Consider the following 22,146-nt stretch of genomic DNA (forward strand, 5'->3'; position numbering starts at 1 on the left):
GGCCTAATGGTGCACTATTGACTTGGGCGCCTGCAGTGGCAGACGCAGAGCCCCTGAAGGAGCGGCGGACAATGGTGGTAGGAGCTCAGGGTGGCCCCCCGTCTGAGGGAGAAATCGACGTTGGTGTTATATGTGAGGTGCCGTACAGTGAGTTCACGTCTGAGGACCCGGCGGCCTGACACCCATGGGGAAACCACGAGGCCGGCAGGGTGGGGCCCACCCGGAACCGGACGACGATCCTGTAGTGCAAAGGAAGCAAGACGGGTTGGCTCGCAGCCCGAGGGACTGATGCAGCAACAAGTGGACCAGATTCTCCGAGCTATCACAGACACCAAGGAAGCACTACAGCAAGACATTGCCCAGGTGTCGCTGGGGTTGGGTCTCCTACGGGCGGATCATGCGAAGCTAGTCGATCGTGTGAAACAGACAGAGACTACCTTGGAGGCCCTGGAACCTTCTCAGAAAGCACTGGAAACCCAGATGATCGAAGTCAATCGCAGGCTACAGGCCCTAGAGAGGAGAGCTGAAGATGCTGAAGGGCACAACAGATGGAACAACATCCGGATGGTGGGCCTTCCGGAGGGAGTCGAAGGGGGCAGCATAATAGATTATTTGGAACAGTGGCTCCGAACGGAGGTTGCCCCGGAGGGCCTGACACCATTCTATACCTTGGAGAGAGCTCACAGGGTGCCGGCCCGACCGTTGATTTCTGGACGGCCGCCCAGGCCTGTGGTGGCCCGCCTACTCCACTAGAAGGACAGAGACCTCCTACTAAATAAAGCACGCTCGGCAGGCCCATATAGAGTGGATAATAGCAACGTGTCGCTGTTCCCGGACTATGCATTTGAAGTACAACGTCATCGTACCTCATTTCTGCCGGTCAAGAAGGCCCTCCGTGACTAAGGCATTCAATACTCCCTGATGTTCCCGGCGCGTCTGAGAGTGACCCTGGATGGCAAGACATTCTTCCATACTGACCCTGATGAGGCATGGAACTGGCTGGAAGCCTATCGAGCAGGGACGGGTAAAGCAGGGTGTGGTGCGGGACGGACAACAGAGGCACCACCACCGCACCGTGCAAAGCGGACCAGACGACGGTGTACTGGGACGCAGAAGCCCTCCACGACTCAGACGGAGAGGGAGAGGTTGGCCGCATTACAGGCAGTGACAGAGATTTCTCAGGTGAACGCTCCAGCGCTGCTGGGGGCGACCGAATCGGAGAAAGGATCAGCAGGAATAGTTTCTGATGGGACGGATGCGGGAAGTGTCTCTCTGCCACACGTCACGCCAGACACAGCGGACGAGATCGCAGATGCCGGAACTCATGCACTGATTCCTGTGACTAGTAAGGGGGTTGGTTTGTCCTGATGTTGTTGCTCTTGAAGGGGGCACTGGGAGGGGCAGCTGTGGCTCGGAAGACCATGATGGGAGAGTGTGCGCATTGGGCAGTTGCCCCCCGCCTGGGGGCCCTTCCGGGGGTCCTGAAGACGCTATTATAGCGGGGTTTGGCATTTGGACACTGTGAGGCCACGGACCAGCTCTTCTTGGCGCTAGGCGGCCCTCCTTAGTTTTGCTCTCTGAGCGAATCCCTGGTTGCTTCCAGTGGGACTGTTAGTGGATAGTTTGGATGGGTGCTGGCTGTTTAGAGCCTGTTCTGGGGTGGGAGGGCTGGGAGTCTTTGGGGGTTGTTTTTGGGGTAGTTAGTGCCACCGGTGTGCCCATGTAGGGAGTGCGGTTGTGGAAAAGGAATAGTCAGCACTATGGGGACATCACTTGAGTTCAAATGCATTACATGGAATGTGCGGGGGTTATATACAATCCTGCGACGCCATAGGGTCCATGCTTATTTAGTTCGCAGAGGGGTGCAGATCGCTTTTCTCCAAGAAACCCACATGGACCGCGCTGAGGGCCAGGCATTACAGCGCAGGTGGAGAGGGCAGTTTTTTACACAACGTATTCTGCTTTTGCTAGGGGGGGAATGATTTGGGCGAGGGCGGGGGTTCCCTTCCAGCCCACTCAGCAGATAGTGGACCCTGAAGGGAGGTATGTGGCTGTTACGGGGCAGTTGGAAGGCAGGGACGTGACATTGTGCAGTGTGTATGCTCCTAATGTGGAACAGGCGTCCTACTTTGCTCGACTGTCGGGGAAGTTGGCTCCATTCTTGACTGGTTCGGCGCTTTTAGGGGGTGATTTCAATTCTATTACGGATATTGAGTTGGATAGGTCACATCCGTCGCTGCCCCAGGCACCTGTACATAGGCTCTTGAAAATTCGAAGTGATTGGCAAGCTGGGTGGGGGCTGATAGATACATGGCGTGCGCAGCATGTGGGAGAGCGAGACTATTCTTATTTTTCCGCCCTTCACGACTTGCATGTGCGATTGGACGCGATGTTGTGCTCCTCTGATGTCCATGCGCTAGTGCGCCATAGTGAGTACCTGGCAAGAATGATATCGGATGATAATCCGCTGTTGTTGGCGTTGCGCTGGACTCGGGGTAGACCTACAATCCCTACCTGGCGACTACGCCCGTAGGCGCTAGAGGACCCGGTGTTTCATGCAGAGATGCGGGAGGGGATAGAGCATTATTTCCTCGAGAATGAGGGGACAGCTTCGACCCTAGCTGTTGAGTGGGATGCCTTTAAAGTGGTGGTGCGGGGCTTGTGTATTGCAACAACGGCAGGAGTGCGGAAAACGCTACTGCAGGATATAGAGAAGGAGGAACTGCGTCTCCGTCGGGCAGAGAAGGCCCGCCATGAGAACCTGGAGGTGCAGGCCGAGAACTTGGCTGCGAGGGAGGGAGTGGCGACGCAGGTGGAGAGGTTGAGATGCTTTGATTATAAAGCGTACTTGGTGCGGGCCCATGCGGAGAGGGATAAGGTGGGCTCCCTCCTGGCCTGGCTGGCTAATCCGGCCTCGAGAGTTACGCCTATCCTGGCTTTGACATCTCCAGCGGGGCCGCCGGAGTACACCCAGCAAGGGATTAATGAGCTGTTTTTGGTATTCTATGCGGACCTCTATGGGAGTAAGCTGCGGGATACAGGCGATGGGTTGGAAGATTTCTGGGCTGAGGTACGACTACCGCGTCTTGAGGAGGTTCAGGCAGATTTGTTGGGGCAGGACATTACGATGGAGGAAATACGTAGTGCGATAAAACACGTGGCACGCAAGAAAACTCCGGGGGCAGATGGCCTACCGATAGAATTTTACTCGACTTATGTCGATATTCTGGCCCCTAAATTGCTGGTGGTTTATAGAGAGGCCCGGGAGCTGGGAAGACTGCCTGTGTCCACTCACAAAGCTATCATTATACCGCTGTTGAAACCAGGTAGGGACTCCTTGGCTAGATCGGCCTGCCGCCCATTATCAATGTTAACAACTGATTACAAGATATGGAGTAGGATTCTAGCGACCCGGCTCTTTCCCTATATGACGCATCTGGTCCATAGTGACCAGGCGGGTTTTATCCCGAAGCGCACTACGGCGATTAATATATGACGCCTCCTCCGGATATTGGGAGAGGATCATTGAGCGACCCCCACTGCGGCGGTCCTCTCGGTAGATATCGAAAAGGCGTTCGACAGCCTAGAGTGGGCGTACTTGTACCGGGTCCTTCATGCGTTCGGGCTTGGGGACTCCTTAGTGGGGTGGACGGAGCTTCTATATCGATCGGCAATGGCTAGAGTGCGGACGGGTGTGACAATCTCCTTATCTTGCCCAGTGGGGCGCGGTACGCGTCAGGGGTGTCCGCTCTCTCTGTTGTTGTTTGCCTTAGCCATTGAGCCTTTGGTCTCCCATGAGCGGTCGGGAAGGCATTATCCTGGCTTGGACCTCCGCGGGGACACACAGTTTATCTCTCTGTATGCGGACGACTTGTTACTGTTTCTTGAAATCACGGATACGGCATTAGAGGGCGCGCGGCAGTTGCTTCAGACATTTGGGCAGTATTCAGGGCTGGGGGTAAACTGGGCGAAGACTTATTTATTTCCGGTGGCTCCGGCCTCGGTGAAGCCCCCTCAGGTGGCGGGCATTCGCTGGGAGCCACACTGTCTGCCTTATTTAGGTACTAACATCTATCACACTGCCGTGGATTTGTTGGAGGGTAATCTGGGGCGGGCCATTCGATGACTTAGGGGCAGCTTTGCGTTCTGGAGTACATTACCATTATCGGTAGCAGGGTGAGTGGCGCTCCTGAAGATGGTGGCGCTCCCTCGCCTCTTGTATTATTTTCGGACGTTGCCGGGTTCCATCTTCCGAAAGCTCCACGCTATGGCTGGGGGATTTCTTTGGGGGTCGGGTAGACGGCGGGTCGCGATGGCTACAATGATACGACCGAGAGCTGAGGTGGGTATGGCGGTGCCGGACTTTGAGTGGTATTATTTGGTGGCACAGCTGCAGTGGCTCACTCTAGCTGTGGCTCGGGGTCCGGATGGTCCCGAGGGACGATGGGTTCCGCGCTATATCTTGTCCTTTATAGTACTTCAACAGAAGATGCGACTCAAGCTGCTTACTGCCGAAGAGAGGACGCTGAGGCTGTGCTGGAATCGGATTCAGCGCCGGGCTGGAATCGCCCGCCCGTATGCCCCGGAGATACCACTGGGGATGTGCACGGCCCTTCCGCATGGGGGGGATTGGACAGCACTAGCTAATTGGGAGTCACTGGGAGTACAAGGGTTAGGGGATCTCTCTGAAAACGGAACTCTGTTGTCATTTCAGGCCCTGCAAGAGAGAGATGATCTCCCGCGAGGGGACTATTTGCTACATTCAGCACTTATCTCGGCAATGCAACGCCACTGGGGGACGGGATTGTTAGAGCCACAGACCTCTATGGCATGCCAATATGTGGTAATGGCTGCAGGGACCTTTAAAGCTATCACGTGCCTTTATAGGCGCATGCTGACTGAAGCGCTGAAACCGTTGTGTGTGTTGCGGGAGAAGTGGGAAGCGGACCTAGGCAGGGAAATTCCCGAGACGATGTGGGCACAGTTAGTTAAGAGAGCTTGGAAGAGTACGAGAAACGCTAGATTTCAATTGGTGCACTTTTATGTCCTGCATAGAGCATATTTAACGCCAGCTAAGATTAATCAGTATTTCAGTGCGACCGCAGCCCACTGCCCGAGGTGTGACTTGGAGGGAGCCAATTTCCAACATATGATGTGGGATTGTGAGAGGTTGGGGACATACTGGGAGTAAGTGCTGGATTTATTATGTAGAATAACTGATCGTACTATAGCACCGGAACAGGGTACTTGTTTACTGCACTAGTTCCCACATACTGCTAAAACAAAAGTGACAAGCAAATTTATAGATCTGGGTCTCGTACTAGCTAAGAAAGAAATCACAATGCATTGGAAATCGGCGAAGGGGCCAACTGTGGGGAGATGGCGGGCGGAGTTCCTCAAATGGGCGTTAAGCGGAGGTACCCTTAAACTACAGCAGGCTCTCCGTACTAATAATGAGAAGGCGCAGGAAGCGGCAAGAGCATGGGAGGCCTTGGTTGCACTATTACAAGCTCCGGAGGAGGGCTCGACCTTGGGGGGCCTAGTCGATTCACCTGACACTCTGGTACACGGGGAGTAAGCCAAGATACGCTCTGTGGCAATACGATTGGGCCCCAATGGCAGTTTATTATCAGCACTGCGCTTATACTGCTCCCCTTTTTCACGCGCATAACTCGGATGTACCTCTCTTAGATATGACATAGGTTCTCACGGCACACAGGTGGCGGGCTAGGGTTGAGGGTGAGGGGTTAAGAGACAAGGAACTTGGGAATTGTCTTATCATCAGACATTTAAGTTGATATTGTGGTATTGCTTTCGTCTTCCTCCTTTTGTTGTTTGGAAAATCAATAAAAATATATTTAAAAAAAAAAATGAGGTGCCAAGAACTTTCTACCTATCTACACTCGTATTTTTCCAAGGAGTTTTGGTTTAAATCTATAACTTATCTTTCTGCAAGTTTTCACTGTTGTTGAAGCTATGCTGAAATATAAATGTGGTAATGACCCACATGTTTCTCATTTCATAGAGATATCCCCGCTTGTCGATCTGGGTGAACTAAGAGTTTCAAGAAAATGTTAGGTCCTGAAGAAGGTAATCAAAAATATTTGAGGTCCACTAAAGTGTGCGCTGACCAAGTTGTTGCAACCCCATTCATGATACACCAATGAAAGGCCAAAGAAGTAAGGTCTCTGTTGCATTAGTGTACAATTTGTTCTGGGTTTTGAAGGATGAGTGAATATGAAGTGAAAGTGAGTATGAGTGTTTGATAGTGATGGATGAGTGGGCAGTTCTATTTTCAGATTGTTGTGAACTGTTCTGTATTATCATGAACTGGCATCTATGGTAATAGTGCTGTGAATAATTATGTATATGTTTTTAGTATTGTCCACAAAGTGATCCTGATCTCCGGTGCACTCTCGCAGCGGGTGCTCTGCGTAAGGGGCCGGATCCTGGCCCCAAAATTCCACTTTACAAGACCATTGACGCAGCACTCAGGAAGAGATTTTCAAAATGCGTTTATTTTGCAGAGCTCAACCAACGCGTTTCGGCCCTCTCACGGCCTTGCTCACGATCAGTGAGTCCTTTCTTAGTTGCACTATATATACACCCATGTGGCCTTAATGCGGCATTATGGGAATTGTAGTGCGTTGGAATTGTATATATTACATGAAAGGAATCAATTCCACTGTTATTTACAAGACAGTTGTTCGTATCGGAGGATTAGTGATTTACTGGTATAGTACCAGTCAGAATAATTATTGTCTTTATAGTGCCATATTCGATTATACATAGTCCATCATGTTTTTAGTATTGTATATAAAATGATCATGTTATAATAAGAAAAATTGGTACAAAAGGGGGTGGTGATGGACGGAGCATCAGAACCAATCAAGCACTCACACCCAGTCAACAGATCTGGGTTTGATCCATCACCGTTCTTTAGCCCACTCTGCCACCCAAGTTCAGACATGACCATATGCAAATCAGTCTGACCCTGTGCCTCATGAGAACAGTCCAACCCGAACTGCCAAGCCATGCCTTCCCTGGACCGGAAACAAGCTTCCTAGGACCGGTTTCTGGCATGTCAGCCGTCTTCCGCCAGGCTTGCTTGAATCCAGTGGTAAAGTGAGCAAGGGACTCACGTCTGAAATGCCAGAAAATAATTTGGCAGGGTATGATCAGACGTGAGTCCCTTGCTCACTTTGCCACTGGATTCAAGCAAGCCTGGCTGAAGACGGCTGAAATGCCAGAAACCGGTCCTAGGTAGCTTGTTTCCGGTCCAGGGAAGGCATGGCTTGGCAGTTCGGGCTGGACTGTTCCCATGAGGCACAGGGTCAGACTGATTTGCATATGGCCATGTCTGAACTGGGGTGGCAGAGTGGGCTAAAGAACGGTGATGGATCAAACCCAGATCTGTTGACTGGGTGTGAGTGTTTGATTGGTTCTGATGCTCCGTCCATCACCACCCCCTTTTCTACCGCTTTGTTCGCCATAAGTTGGCAGGGTATGCTCAGACGTGAGTCCCTTGCTCACTTTACCACTGGATTCAAGCAAGCCTGGCTGAAGACGGCTGAAATGCCAGAAACCGGTCCTAGGAAGCTTGTTTCCGGTCCAGGGAAGGCATGGCTTGGCAGTTCGGGCTGGACTGTTCCCATGAGGAACAGGGTCAGACTGATTTGCATATGGCCATATCTGAACTGGGGTGGCAGAGTGGGCTAAAGAACGGTGATGGATCAAACCCAGATCTGTTGACTGGGTGTGAGTGTTTGATTGGTTCTGATGCTCCGTCCATCACCACCCCCTTTTGTACCGCATAATAAGAAAAATTGACATGAAATGAAATTAACATGTAGAGTTAACTGGGTCTTTCCATATGGGATACGAATCCATTGACCAATGTATATAGGTTAAGCGGTAAGTGTTATTTTTGATTATTACTGTCTTTTCGCCCTTCCCTGAACCTGAAGTTATTTTCTAGGGGTACTCTTCTGTTTTATAGATGCAATGCGTGGCCATCTTTGAAGAACAGAATATAACATTCTGTCATTTTGGAACACAGTGTGGCACAATCTTGGAAGTATAGAAAATATAGTTCTAAGATGGCTGCTGTCACTAACAGTTACAGAGACTAAGTGCACAGTGATTGGGAAAGAACAACTATAAAAAGTAACAACTAGTTATATGCTCAGTATGGGGGGTGGGAAGGTGATAAAGAATATTAGACTAAATGGAGCTCGTGGTCACTTTCCACTCACAAAAAGATTTTAAATCAGTACAAAACTGAAAATACACAAAAGGCATTTTATACAAATTTGGTGCCAAGAACACAAGCATTCATACAAAGGTAGTGCACAGAAAATGTCTTACACCTTTCATTGAAGGACTACAATGCGTTTAATAAAAATGTACATGACGAGCCAGCCTCTTAGGTGAATGCAGGAACAAATGTATTAATAATAAATGTTTAACATGGAAATTATACTGTCTATATCTAGTCCTAGCTGCTATTAACAATTCTGACTACATTTCATTAATTCACCATCCAGTTTAATTTTAATCTGGATTTGCTTAAAAAAAATGAGCTGGGCCTGGGCTGTCCTGCACGTCCTTTTAACCAAGTTCTCCAAGGTAACCACGTTTGCATTAGAACAGCGTCTAACCTTTCTTGTGTACAGAATATTTACTTAAAAAATTGTAACAAAAAAAAGGCACTAAAAGCCAGTGTAATAGAGCAACAGGCTATAAAACCATCAATGCAAGACAACAGGCAAACCATCAATGCAAGATAACATCTAACCCATTCATCTAATGTCATAAGGTAGATCGTGTTTATTTTGTTGAAAAAGGGAAACATCCTTTACCCCGCGGGCAGAACTACGACCTGCCTTTACTCTGCAGTCACTACCCCGACTGCGACTTTACCATGCATTCCTTTACCATGCCATGCAACTGGTTACAACAACTTGCTTTAGGGAGCCCCTTGTTGGACTTGTTTTGGATTTTAAGTCCAACACCTTCCCTACTGATACACTGACTGGAGTGGGAATAGTAATGTATACTATTCCAAAGTCCAGCACCCCGCTAAGGCAAGTTGTTGTTACAACTTGCATGGTAAAAGAACGCATGGTAACATCACATTCGGGGTAGTGACTGTGGCGTAAAGGCTTGCGCTGGAAATGCATACAGGGTTCCATTATACATCTGTTGAAAAAAATATGTGTGCAGAGATAAAGTTTTCATTATGAGCCCGCCGCTGAACCTGCTGAACCCAGGGGTAGCATAATGCCCAAACTGCCTTGCTTTCGCATCATACTTCTTTCTTCCATTTAACACTCAAAGTCTGATGATGAATAATAAGTCCTGGTTCCCAAAAATGATTGCCAGAGTCCCCCATGTGGTACGCCTATGGGTCCAGTTCACACTATATAAAACAGCTAAAGAAAATAACTAAATGCCTGCCTCACACATTCTGTTCAATTCATGTGCCACATCTTCTCTCACATTAAATGAGACATTTCTCACCCTGTGCTCTGTAAATTTAGCTCCCTCTTTAATGCAAATCTGCTGCTTGACACCCTTTATCTTCTCGAAGCTGGAACTAAATATTTCCCCGTATATCTTGATCACTTCATTACTTTCATCTAATTCAACTTGTTTCGCCTCAACTACCTGTAAAACTTGTTCTGCGGCACCGGGCTTAAGTATCATTCAAAAAAACCCTTGATGATACTTTCCAAGAATATTTACATCTTTATTTGCTACATATACCTTCCCTTGAATGATTCACCATTTGAACTGGAGTACCATTTCAAAAAAAGAAAAAAATAACTTTTCTTATCAATGTAATATTCTTCTTGTCCATTCATGTACCTTTCTTATTCTAAGATATCAGGGTGGGGGAATGGACCACTTGTCCTGTGTACCAGGGTCTTTTAATTTACGTGGTTGGGCATCCTTAAAAAACCCTCATATACGTACACTGGCGTTAGGCGGTATATCTTGATTCTCCGCCGTAGTGTATCGTGATAGCATGATCATTGGGCTTTTTTTGTCCAAATGCTAACCTCCCCATGGAGGAAGACCAACTGGTGGTACAGTAGTGGTCAGAGATAATGGAACGAGGGTGTGCTCGTGCTCTGTGAACTGTGATGTTAAAATTCCTAAAAACAAGTCCCGTGTCCTTTATTCTTGGGGTTCTTGACAGAGGGAAATTAAAAATGGTGTTCGTGCATGTGAATAAACTTAATTATTAGTTTAATGCACTGGTATGAATCTGGTGTTATCTGGTCAACATGTTCCAGCCCCATGCAGGGTCTAGAGGCTTTCGTCAGGACCGGAAGGTGAAATGGAGGGCTTAATTGGGCTCTCCACTATTGTTCTGGAGGTGGAGAAAAGTACTCACCACCTTCAATTTAAGGGAATCAGACCGGTTGTATCTGTTCCTGTAAAGACAATCAAGGATTATATGACAGCCTAAGGTAATGCTATACAATGCTAAAACGATATTTTCGTGCTTTATGCCCTGTTGACATCAATATCTTAAATCAATGGACTGCGTTGCTGTCGCGCCTTCTTTCATTACAGGGTGCATATTTATTAAAAAGGGGGACTTACTACAAAAGGTTTTCGTGAACGCTATTTCTGTTCTATTACTGGTGTGATTCTTAATTGTATTGAATAAGGTCGCTTAAGTGATGCGATTAGTCTATCGTTGTTATTCTCATAGCTACTCGTTTCCCTATGGGAAAGCGAGCCGTCGTTGTTAGCTAATAGGTTTAGTATGTTGCGTCTTAAAATGGGATTGTAGGATAATGATAACAAACTAAAGGTTCAGTGCATTGTAAGCGTAAAGCTATGTGAACTGACGGCGTTGCCGTCTGTTGATTCAGCGTTACGAGGCCAAAAGTGAGAAGCGAATTGTCTTGGTCAATTACCTTGTTTCGCAAGTTGGACATCTTCATTCAGGGTGTCAGTCAGTTAGATGAGTGCCAATTGCTGCATAGAATGGGAAAATATGAGGTTACTTATCTTACAGGTTTCCGCGATGTGAAGAGCTCGCCTCGCCGTCGCTTACCGGCTGCTCTGGCAGAATAGCTTGTTCTGACTCTGACGTTCCCCTGGATTAAAGTGCTCCCGGTTGGGCTCGTTTTTCATAGACCGGTTCTATGAAATTGAAGTAGGACTAGTCGGTCTTGGTTGGCATCGGGAGAGCACTAATGGTTGGCATAATAGTCTTTGCCGTATCTGTGTAATATGGTGTGCGAATATGAAGAAGAGATTCTCTATCGTGTTATCGTTTTCGCATCTTGAGTTGCGCCAAATTAGACAAAGATAGTGGTGGCAGATGGTTTCGTTTGTTAAAACTTCCCTTTCCCTGGATGCATTGAGCGGTGTGCACAGTTAGCATGACGAGCATCCTCAAGCATCTTGTATACCTTGGTTACTCAGGTTAGTGCCACGGGGTTACCGTGGGACTTGTGTGTGTAGAGATCACAACAGAGTGTACTTAATAGAATGGGCATTTCTGCAGCTAGATTATCATCCTTACTCTGAGTGATGGAGATGTCTGTGCTTCATAAAGAGTCTTTACATGGAGTCTACTGTGTAAGGGGATCACATTCGAGTATTTCACCTCCTTAGGGCGTGCCATGGTATGGTATCGTTCAGGCCCTCTTTATCTGTCTTAAGGCGGTGGACCCAGCGCTGTTCTTTTTCAAAGAGGGTGCGTTCCACATTATGGCCTTTGAACAGTTGGGTTTCCAAAACAACCCATTGCAGATCTTCTGCGGTGTGTTTGGCTTCAATATAGTGTTTGCTCATTTGTGTTGTTGCTCTTTTGCATGTGATGTTACTTCGATGTTCTATGATCCTTTGCTTTATTTTCCTGCACGTCATTCCTATGTATCTCAATCCACACGGGCAGACAATCATGTACACCACATGGGTGGTGTTGCAGTTTGTGTGGTGACGTAGTTCCCATTTTAGGTTTGGCAGTAGTTGTATGGTCTTAGTTACTTTCGTGAGTTTGCAGACCGAGCAGGTTCCACAAGGGTAGTGTCCCACTATGGGATTCAGATTCCATGCTGTAGTCAGGGTTTCTCTTGGAATAACATCTCTTGGTCTGGTGTGGACCAGAATGTCTTTGATGTTTTTGGTTCTCCTATGGGCAAATCTCGGTTTGGGCCATTTCAAAGTGCTTGAGGTCAAGATTCCCCAATTTTTATTGATAATTTTCTTCACTGCGTTCGATTCGGTGTTATAGGTTGTGACGCATGTGAGGAGATCTTTTGGTTCTTCTCTCTGCATCATTGAAAGTAGGTTCTCTCTGGGCTGGTTACGGGCTCTCTTCTGGCATCTTTTTATGATCTTTGTAGGGTAGTCTCTCTTCTTGAGCTGATCTTCTAGACCTCTTGCTTGTTCTTTATAGTCATCTAGATTACTGCAGTTACGTTTGAATTGACTATAAGGTAGATTATCTCGGAGGGGTCGGGGGTGGAAACTGTTGTAGGAAAGAAAGCTGTTCCTTGCCGTGGGTTTGTAATAGGTTTTGGTGTGCAGTGTGCCATTTTTGGAAAAAATGGTTACATCCAGGAAGTCCAGTTGTTTCTTGTCTGTTGTGGATGTAAACTTCAGACATTCGTCTCTGGTGTTTAACCATATTAGGAAATCATTGAGGGTTGATTGACTGTCTTCCCATATCATAAATACATCGTCTATGTAGCGGCGCCAAAACTTGATGCCCTGCTGGAATGGATTGGTGGCGTTAAGTATGTGTTCTTGTTCAAAATTACTCACATACAGCCCTGCTACACTTGGAGCAAATGTGCTGCCCATCGAAGTTCCGTGGCACTGTCCAAAGATGGTTCCTTCGAATTCAAAATAATTTTCTGTGAGTGCTAGTCTGCAGCATTCTAACACGAAATGTCTTGGTGTTTTGTAGGTCCAATTGCCTGTGAAGAGGATTTCTTCGAGGGTATCTAGAGTTTTCTGTTGGGGTAGGCTAGTGTAGAGACTCTCTACATCTAGACCTACCAAGAGCATGGTATGTTCATTGTAGACCTGTCCCTCAAGTAGATTGAGGAGATCACGGGTATCTTTTAGATAAGTTGGTGTCTTTTGTACCAAAGGTTTTAGGAATTGATCCGCAAACTGAGAGAGTGGTTCTAACACTGAACCGATTCCGGACACTATTGGGCGTCCTGGTGGTGGAATCCTGTTCTTATGAATCTTTGGTAAGGAACAACCTCAAGGCGAGGAAGAGGCCTAAATAGGAGGAACCGCCGCCAGAGAGGCAATAATTGGCAAATGCCCAGGTACTATGAACATCCACCACCAATTTACCAACCCTACGTACCTAACTACCAAGGATGGATGAACCCCTATTTCCAAGGCCCACCACACATGGGCACGATGATGAATATGCAACCGCAGCCCTCCTCTTTTTTAGGGAGAGGCCCTGGACGCCATAGAGGAAGAAGAAAAACAGTCACCTGGAACGAACCAGAAAGACAGATGCACACCCGGAGCATGACCAAGGACCAACCAGGAACCAGCACGACCAATCACTGGTAGTCAATCTGACTGAAATCACACTGTCACCAGACCAAGAAAATGTTCTAAATAAAGGCCTAGGATTTGTCCCGACTCCGACACTGGACATCTTCAAATTGAAATGTGAGCTAGCAGAATTCTGCAGAAAAGTAAAACTCAAGGCTTTCTTCAAAGAAAAGGAAACACAACCAAAAGAAGGAGATACACACCTGAGACCAAAGTCTACCTTCAATCCTCCAATGCACCTAATTCCGGTGGAGATACAAGCTTTTGAACAAGCCATAATGCAGCAAGCAGACAACCTAGGATCCACGAACAGGAAACCCTACATTAATCTTCCCAAAAGGGAACAAAGAGCGATGGACGATCTACGCAAAAACGACAACCTGATAATCAAACCAGCAGACAAAGGAGGAGCCATTGTTCTACTAACCAGACAAGGTTACCAACAACAATGTACTGATCTTCTCTCTAATAAAAGATTCTATGTTAAACTACCTGCTGATCCTACAAAGAGACTACAAAGAACCATTGAATTAATGGTGGATGAAGCAGAGATCAATCAATGGATTTCGAGCCAAGAAGCTGCGTTCTTGAAAACCAAATCACCAAGAACCCCGTATTTTTATTCTTTACCAAAGATTCATAAGAACAGGATTCCACCACCAGGACGCCCAATAGTGTCCGGAATCGGTTCAGTGTTAGAACCACTCTCTCAGTTTGCGGATCAATTCCTAAAACCTTTGGTACAAAAGACACCAACTTATCTAAAAGATACCCGTGATCTCCTCAATCTACTTGAGGGACAGGTCTACAATGAACATACCATGCTCTTGGTAGGTCTAGATGTAGAGAGTCTCTACACTAGCCTACCCCAACAGAAAACTCTAGATACCCTCGAAGAAATCCTCTTCACAGGCAATTGGACCTACAAAACACCAAGACATTTCGTGTTAGAATGCTGCAGACTAGCACTCACAGAAAATTATTTTGAATTCGAAGGAACCATCTTTGGACAGTGCCACGGAACTTCGATGGGCAGCACATTTGCTCCAAGTGTAGCAGGGCTGTATGTGAGTAATTTTGAACAAGAACACATACTTAACGCCACCAATCCATTCCAGCAGGGCATCAAGTTTTGGCGCCGCTACATAGACGATGTATTTATGATATGGGAAGACAGTCAATCAACCCTCAATGATTTCCTAATATGGTTAAACACCAGAGACGAATGTCTGAAGTTTACATCCACAACAGACAAGAAACAACTAGACTTCCTGGATGTAACCATTTTTTCCAAAAATGGCACACTGCACACCAAAACCTATTACAAACCCACGGCAAGGAACAGCTTTCTTTCCTACAACAGTTTCCACCCCCGACCCCTCCGAGATAATCTACCTTATAGTCAATTCAAACGTAACTGCAGTAATCTAGATGACTATAAAGAACAAGCAAGAGGTCTAGAAGATCAGCTCAAGAAGAGAGACTACCCTACAAAGATCATAAAAAGATGCCAGAAGAGAGCCCGTAACCAGCCCAGAGAGAACCTACTTTCAATGATGCAGAGAGAAGAACCAAAAGATCTCCTCACATGCGTCACAACCTATAACACCGAATCGAACGCAGTGAAGAAAATTATCAATAAAAATTGGGGAATCTTGACCTCAAGCACTTTGAAATGGCCCAAACCGAGATTTGCCCATAGGAGAACCAAAAACATCAAAGACATTCTGGTCCACACCAGACCAAGAGATGTTATTCCAAGAGAAACCCTGACTACAGCATGGAATCTGAATCCCATAGTGGGACACTACCCTTGTGGAACCTGCTCGGTCTGCAAACTCACGAAAGTAACTAAGACCATACAACTACTGCCAAACCTAAAATGGGAACTACGTCACCACACAAACTGCAACACCACCCATGTGGTGTACATGATTGTCTGCCCGTGTGGATTGAGATACATAGGAATGACGTGCAGGAAAATAAAGCAAAGGATCATAGAACATCGAAGTAACATCACATGCAAAAGAGCAACAACACAAATGAGCAAACACTATATTGAAGCCAAACACACCGCAGAAGATCTGCAATGGGTTGTTTTGGAAACCCAACTGTTCAAAGGCCATAATGTGGAACGCACCCTCTTTGAAAAAGAACAGCGCTGGGTCCACCGCCTTAAGACAGATAAAGAGGGCCTGAACGATACCATACCATGGCACGCCCTAAGGAGGTGAAATACTCGAATGTGATCCCCTTACACAGTAGACTCCATGTAAAGACTCTTTATGAAGCACAGACATCTCCATCACTCAGAGTAAGGATGATAATCTAGCTGCAGAAATGCCCATTCTATTAAGTACACTCTGTTGTGATCTCTACACACACAAGTCCCACGGTAACCCCGTGGCACTAACCTGAGTAACCAAGGTATACAAGATGCTTGAGGATGCTCGTCATGCTAACTGTGCACACCGCTCAATGCATCCAGGGAAAGGGAAGTTTTAACAAACGAAACCATCTGCCACCACTATCTTTGTCTAATTTGGCGCAACTCAAGATGCGAAAACGATAACACGATAGAGAATCTCTTCTTCATATTCGCACACCATATTACACAGATACGGCAAAGACTATTATGCCAACCATTAGTGCTCTCCCGATGCCAACCAAGACCGACTAGTCCTACTTCAATTTCATAGAACCGGTCTATGAAAAACGAGCCCAACCGGGAGCACGTTAATCCAGGGGAACGTCAGAGTCAGAACAAGCTATTCTGCCAGAGCAGCCGGTAAGCGACGGCGAGGCGAGCTCTTCACATCGCGGAAACCTGTAAGATAAGTAACCTCATATTTTCCCATTCTATGCAGCAATTGGCACTCATCTAACTGACTGACACCCTGAATGAAGATGTCCAACTTGCGAAACAAGGTAATTGACCAAGACAATTCGCTTCTCACTTTTGGCCTCGTAACGCTGAATCAACAGACGGCAACGCCGTCAGTTCACATAGCTTTACGCTTACAATGCACTGAACCTTTAGTTTGTTATCATTATCCTACAATCCCATTTTAAGACGCAACATACTAAACCTATTAGCTAACAACGATGGCTCGCTTTCCCATAGGGAAACGAGTAGCTATGAGAATAACAACGATAGACTAATCGCATCACTTAAGCGACCTTATTCAATACAATTAAGAATCACACCAGTAATAGAACAGAAATAGCGTTCACGAAAACCTTTTGTAGTAAGTCCCCCTTTTTAATAAATATGCACCCTGTAATGAAAGAAGGCGCGACAGCAACGCAGTCCATTGATTTAAGATATTGATGTCAACAGGGCATAAAGCACGAAAATATCGTTTTAGCATTGTATAGCATTACCTTAGGCTGTCATATAATCCTTGATTGTCTTTACAGGAACAGATACAACCGGTCTGATTCCCTTAAATTGAAGGTGGTGAGTACTTTTCTCCACCTCCAGAACAATAGTGGAGAGCCCAATTAAGCCCTCCATTTCACCTTCCGGTCCTGACGAAAGCCTCTAGACCCTGCATGGGGCTGAAACATGTTGACCAGATAACACCAGATTCATACCAGTGCATTAAACTAATAATTAAGTTTATTCACATGCACGAACACCATTTTTAATTTCCCTCTGTCAAGAACCCCAAGAATAAAGGACACGGGACTTGATTTTAGGAATTTTAACATCACAGTTCACAGAGCACGAGCACACCCTCGTTCCATTATCTCTGACCACTACTGTACCACCAGTTGGTCTTCCTCCATGGGGAGGTTAGCATTTGGACAAAAAAAGCCCAATGATCATGCTATCACGATACACTACGGCGGAGAATCAAGATATACCGCCTAACGCCAGTGTACGTATATGAGGGTTTTTTAAGGATGCCCAACCACGTAAATTAAAAGACCCTGGTACACAGGACAAGTGGTCCATTCCCCCACCCTGATATCTTTGTACTAACCTCTGGAAGCCGAATGGACCTCTGCTTCTTTTTCCCTCCCCCCATTGATATATTACACCTTTCTTATTCTAGACATTTTGTATAACTCCTGCTTGGCCACTTCTATAACTCTCTTGAGGATTGAGGAATCTCCATGCTCTTACCACATCTATTGTTGCACACAGGGAGGAATTTTTTATAGACAAAAGCTGTTGCTGAACATGTTTGTCCCTGCAACTCACTAATGATCCCTTATTAATTGGGTGGTAAAATGTTCAAATTCATTGTCTGCAGCCAAAATACAGAATCCTGCAACGCACGAGTCAATGGATTTCTCGCGATGTTGCTCTCTGGTAAAAAAAACAAGTGACACATCACCACAAGACTTGGTTGAAAACCAAAATGTATTTCCGGTATTTTCACAGCATCCCAATACTTATCTGGCCGATCTTCACCCTCCACCATCTCATTAAGAGGTAAACGTTCAAATTGGTCTTGACCATCAAAATTTTAAGTAACGCTCCAATAAAATCTTTCTGCTCTTTGGACCATATATGTTACATCCTATCGCCTAGATGTAGTTTTTAAACACCCAAAACCATTTGTCCCATAGAACTGCAAGAGGAGGGGGTGGGTCACCAGCTTACTGAAGAAAAGGAGGAGGTGGATTTACACATTGCATTGTTTGATTTTTTTCTTTAACACTGGAGACTAGAACTGGAATTACCCAATTTTATACGAGTGCTCTGAGGCAGCTTTTAAACACCAAGAGTTTAAACTCATCACTTACTAAAGAACATTAAGCAACAAAAGTTAAAACATGCCTAACATCCCTCCAATAATTTCACAGACCCTCTCCCAGCAACCCACTTAAAGACCTTCATTCAACTGCTAGTGCCCCTATGGACCAGGATTATAAATACCTCTCTTTTGGAAGGAACCATCCCAGACATCCTCAAAGCGGGTCAGGTTTTCCCCATCCTAAAGAAAGTATCAGCAGACCCGTCTGACCTGAATAACTATCGCCCAATATCCAACATCTTGACCCTGGCCAAACTACTCGAAAAATGTGTCCACAAGCAGCTTAGTAACCACATTGACCACATCAACCTGCTTGATCAATTCCAATCTGGCTTTCGATCAGGGCACAGTACCGAATCAGCCATGACCCACATTATAGATGACACACTACAAATACTGGATCAAAACAAAGCCTGTTTGTTAATCCTACTTGACTTATCCCCAGCCTTCGATACGGTCAAATACAACAACCTACTAGACCTCTTGAAACATAGAATGGGTTTATCTGGAACGGTGTTAAACTGGTTCACTTCCTTCCTCCAAGACAGAACACAAAGATTCAAGATCAACCAATCTTCATCTAACCCCACCCCAGACACCTTGGGAGTACCCCAGGGATCTTCCCTCTCCCCAACAATCTCTCTTCAATCTGTTTATGGAACCACTCACTGAGCTTCTCAACTCCTCAAACATCCAATATCACATGTACGCCGACGACACACAACTCTACATTAAGGTCCACTCTCTTGAAGACATCAAGTCCCTTAACTCAACGCTCCAAAAAACACAGACCTGGTTGGCAAACAACCATTTAAAACTAAACACACTAAAAACAGAATTCCTCCTAATCACCCCCCCCAACCAAACAACCATCATCAGCGAGTGGATGAAGCACCTAACTGCACTCGACGGTCAACCTCTCATCATTGATTCTGCTAAATCCCTAGGAATAACTCTGGACAATAAACTAAATATGCAGAAACACATCAGCGCTGCAACTAAAGGAGCTTATTTTCAGATGAATATCATGAGAAAACTGAAACCCTTCATACCCGCGAATGACTTTAAACAGGCAGTTCAAACTCTAGTAATTCCCAGAGTGGACTATGGGAGTGTTGCTCTCTGCGGCCTTCCCAGATCAACGACCGCTCCGCTAAGAGCCTCAATCAATACAGCCGCTAGACTCATCACAGGCTCCAAAAGAAACTGCCACATTTCCCCGGGCCTTCGTGCCTTCAACTGGTTACCTTTTGAGACCAGAATCCATTTGAAAATCGCCTGTATGATACATAAGGCATTGCACCACAAAACCCTGAGATACCTTGCGGAGAAACTAGTACTATCGGAATGGCCCCCAGGATTTGGAGCGCCTTGCATCCAGAAGCGAGACTTAATCCGTCCGCTGCTTTCTTAAAAAAATCAGTGAAATCGATTCTCTTGTCCAAATTCACCTGAACTTTCTTATACACTCAGATATGTGCTAGTCTCTAATAGTTACTAGTAATGTATTCGCACAACTCATCGTACTTATATGTATATGTCAATCACCTGTATTTACCCTGTAAAGCACTCTGATACCCGCAAGGGTCTTGTTCGCGCTATACAAAACTGTCAAAATAAAAAATTAAATTAAATTAAATAAATAACAGGTAACCCTGATGATGAGCAGCCTGTAATGGACATGCAGTTTCAAACAAACAAACTTGCTTTTTAAACATGAGCATTATAACACTTTAACATAGCCTCATAGCCCGACGTAGAGGCTATACCGGCTATTAAAGGCCCGCTCCAACGATAAAGGCCCGAGCCGAAGGCGAGGGACTTTAACATGGGAGCGGGACTTTAATAACCTTTATAAACAGTTTTGAAATCTTTGAATGAGAGTAAGGTAACTGAAATAAGTCCGTGAAAATAACTCTTTTAGGGCACTCTACAGTCCTGTTTCAGGGTTGCTATCACATACATGCACAAAATGTATTACTGTGGTGTGCATATCACACCGACACACGTCCGATAGGTGCTACCATCTGAATATCTGTTGTGCCTACACAAGCCCCTCTGGCAATAAATGTGTACTGACACAAGCAATATTAAAAACACCTAAATCCACTCATATAATAAACACTGCCTGCTGCACATTTTTTATGTGATCAGGGGATTACAGCAGAAGACACTGTCAGCTTGTAGAAATTTAATTACACAAAATCACCACATAAATCACAACCACAGTTCTTCAGCAACACCACGAAGCAACTGCTGGAGAACAGAACCAATGTTCAAATTTCCACATTCTACATAGAAACAAGAGATAAGTACGTTCCACAACCATCAAGTGTCAGGGCTGGAAGAAGGCTGATGAACGAGTTACTTACCTTTGGTAAAGCTCTTGGTAGAGGCTCTAACTGAAGATTTCTCACCTTGTGAATATTTCCCAGGCTTCAGACTGGATCTGGAAACTGTTATCAGCAATACCTCTGCCTGGCACGAGATGGCACTGCGTGGCTCCACACTGACGCTGTTCCGCTCCGGAACTGACATGAGGAGCCCATATAGGTGCCACTTCCACGCGGATGTCAGTTGCTTCTGGAAAGTCAATGCACCCAGACACAGAGCCCCAACATCAAATAAGCTTTGACCAGTTTGCAGATTCGTAGACTTGGGAACTAACTAATGAGTAGAGACCAATTCACAGAACGTGGAGGATCAGTGAGGAATCTATGGTTTAATAAAGTCTTTACCAGAAAGAGGGCTACCGAAGGTAAGCAACTTGCTCTTCTGATAGGGACTTTTAACCACAGATTCCTCACCATTACGTAGATACCAGAGCAGTACCAATTAGGAGGTTGGTGTGCGAATTGCCTCAAATCATAAAGTCCTGTAGGACTGAGCGGGTGAAATGCCCCTCTCAGGGAACCTGGCTGCCATGTCAGTAGTGCTTTATGAACTTATGGAGGGATTCCCATGTAGCCACCTGGCGGATGTCTAGGACAGGAACTACGTGTGTCAATGCAGTGGTTGCAGTTTTGGCCCTAGTAGAATGAGCTTGCAGTCCTAAACAAGGCTGCTTTTTGGCCAATGCGTAGCAGATCTTAATGCAGAGCACAATCCAGTGTAAGATGGCCTTTTCTGTATGTCCATGCCTTTTTTTCGCTCTGGTGAACCCCACAAATAGCTCATTCTCCACATAGTATTATCTGGTATGACTGATGTAAATGCAAAGTGCTCTTTTGGGGTCCAAACAATGGGGCCTCTCCACCTCCTTAGAGGGGTGAGGCAGAGCACATAATGCTGACACAGAGATGGTTAGTCTGACATGGAATGGCTTCAAAACCTTTGGCAAGAAGGATGCTCACGTACGGGCAGCCTGCTTGTCTGGGAAGAAAGTGGTGTAAGGTAGCTTAAGACAAAGAGTTTGATGCTCACTCACTGGCTGTGCCAAAGTAATGACAATGAGAAACACCATCTTGAGGATGAGGAGCCAAAAAGGACAGCTGTAAAGCAGCTCAAAGGAAGTGTGCATTAAATATGTGAGGACCAAGTTAAGGTCCCATTGTCACATGGTTGGGTTAAGCAGAAACACTGCCATTTTACATGCACGTGTTTCTTAAGTTGCCTTCTTTTCTACACAATGACTTTTGACATACATTTGCTTTCGTGACAGTGCAGGATTAGTTTCTCTAAAACCACATTACTTACATTTCCACTTAGGCACACTATCATGACACCTTGAACATTTAGTACAAGGCCTAAACGTACATTGTGCAAATATTGTTGTTCGTCTGGAAGGCGATATAGCTATCACATGAGAATAAACAATGTC

At 45.9% G+C, this 22,146-nt stretch overlaps 1 protein-coding gene across 5 annotated transcripts in view; it reads right to left on the reverse strand.

Annotated features, from left to right (window-relative positions):
• ZNF512B (zinc finger protein 512B) overlaps nt 1-22,146 on the reverse strand; it is a 295,003-nt gene that overhangs the window by 242,454 nt on the left and 30,403 nt on the right. The window lies entirely within an intron of this gene.

The sequence above is a fragment of the Triturus cristatus genome, chromosome 7 (genome assembly GCF_964204655.1).
Source record: "Triturus cristatus chromosome 7, aTriCri1.1, whole genome shotgun sequence".
In the NCBI taxonomy this organism is placed as follows: domain Eukaryota; kingdom Metazoa; phylum Chordata; class Amphibia; order Caudata; family Salamandridae; genus Triturus; species Triturus cristatus.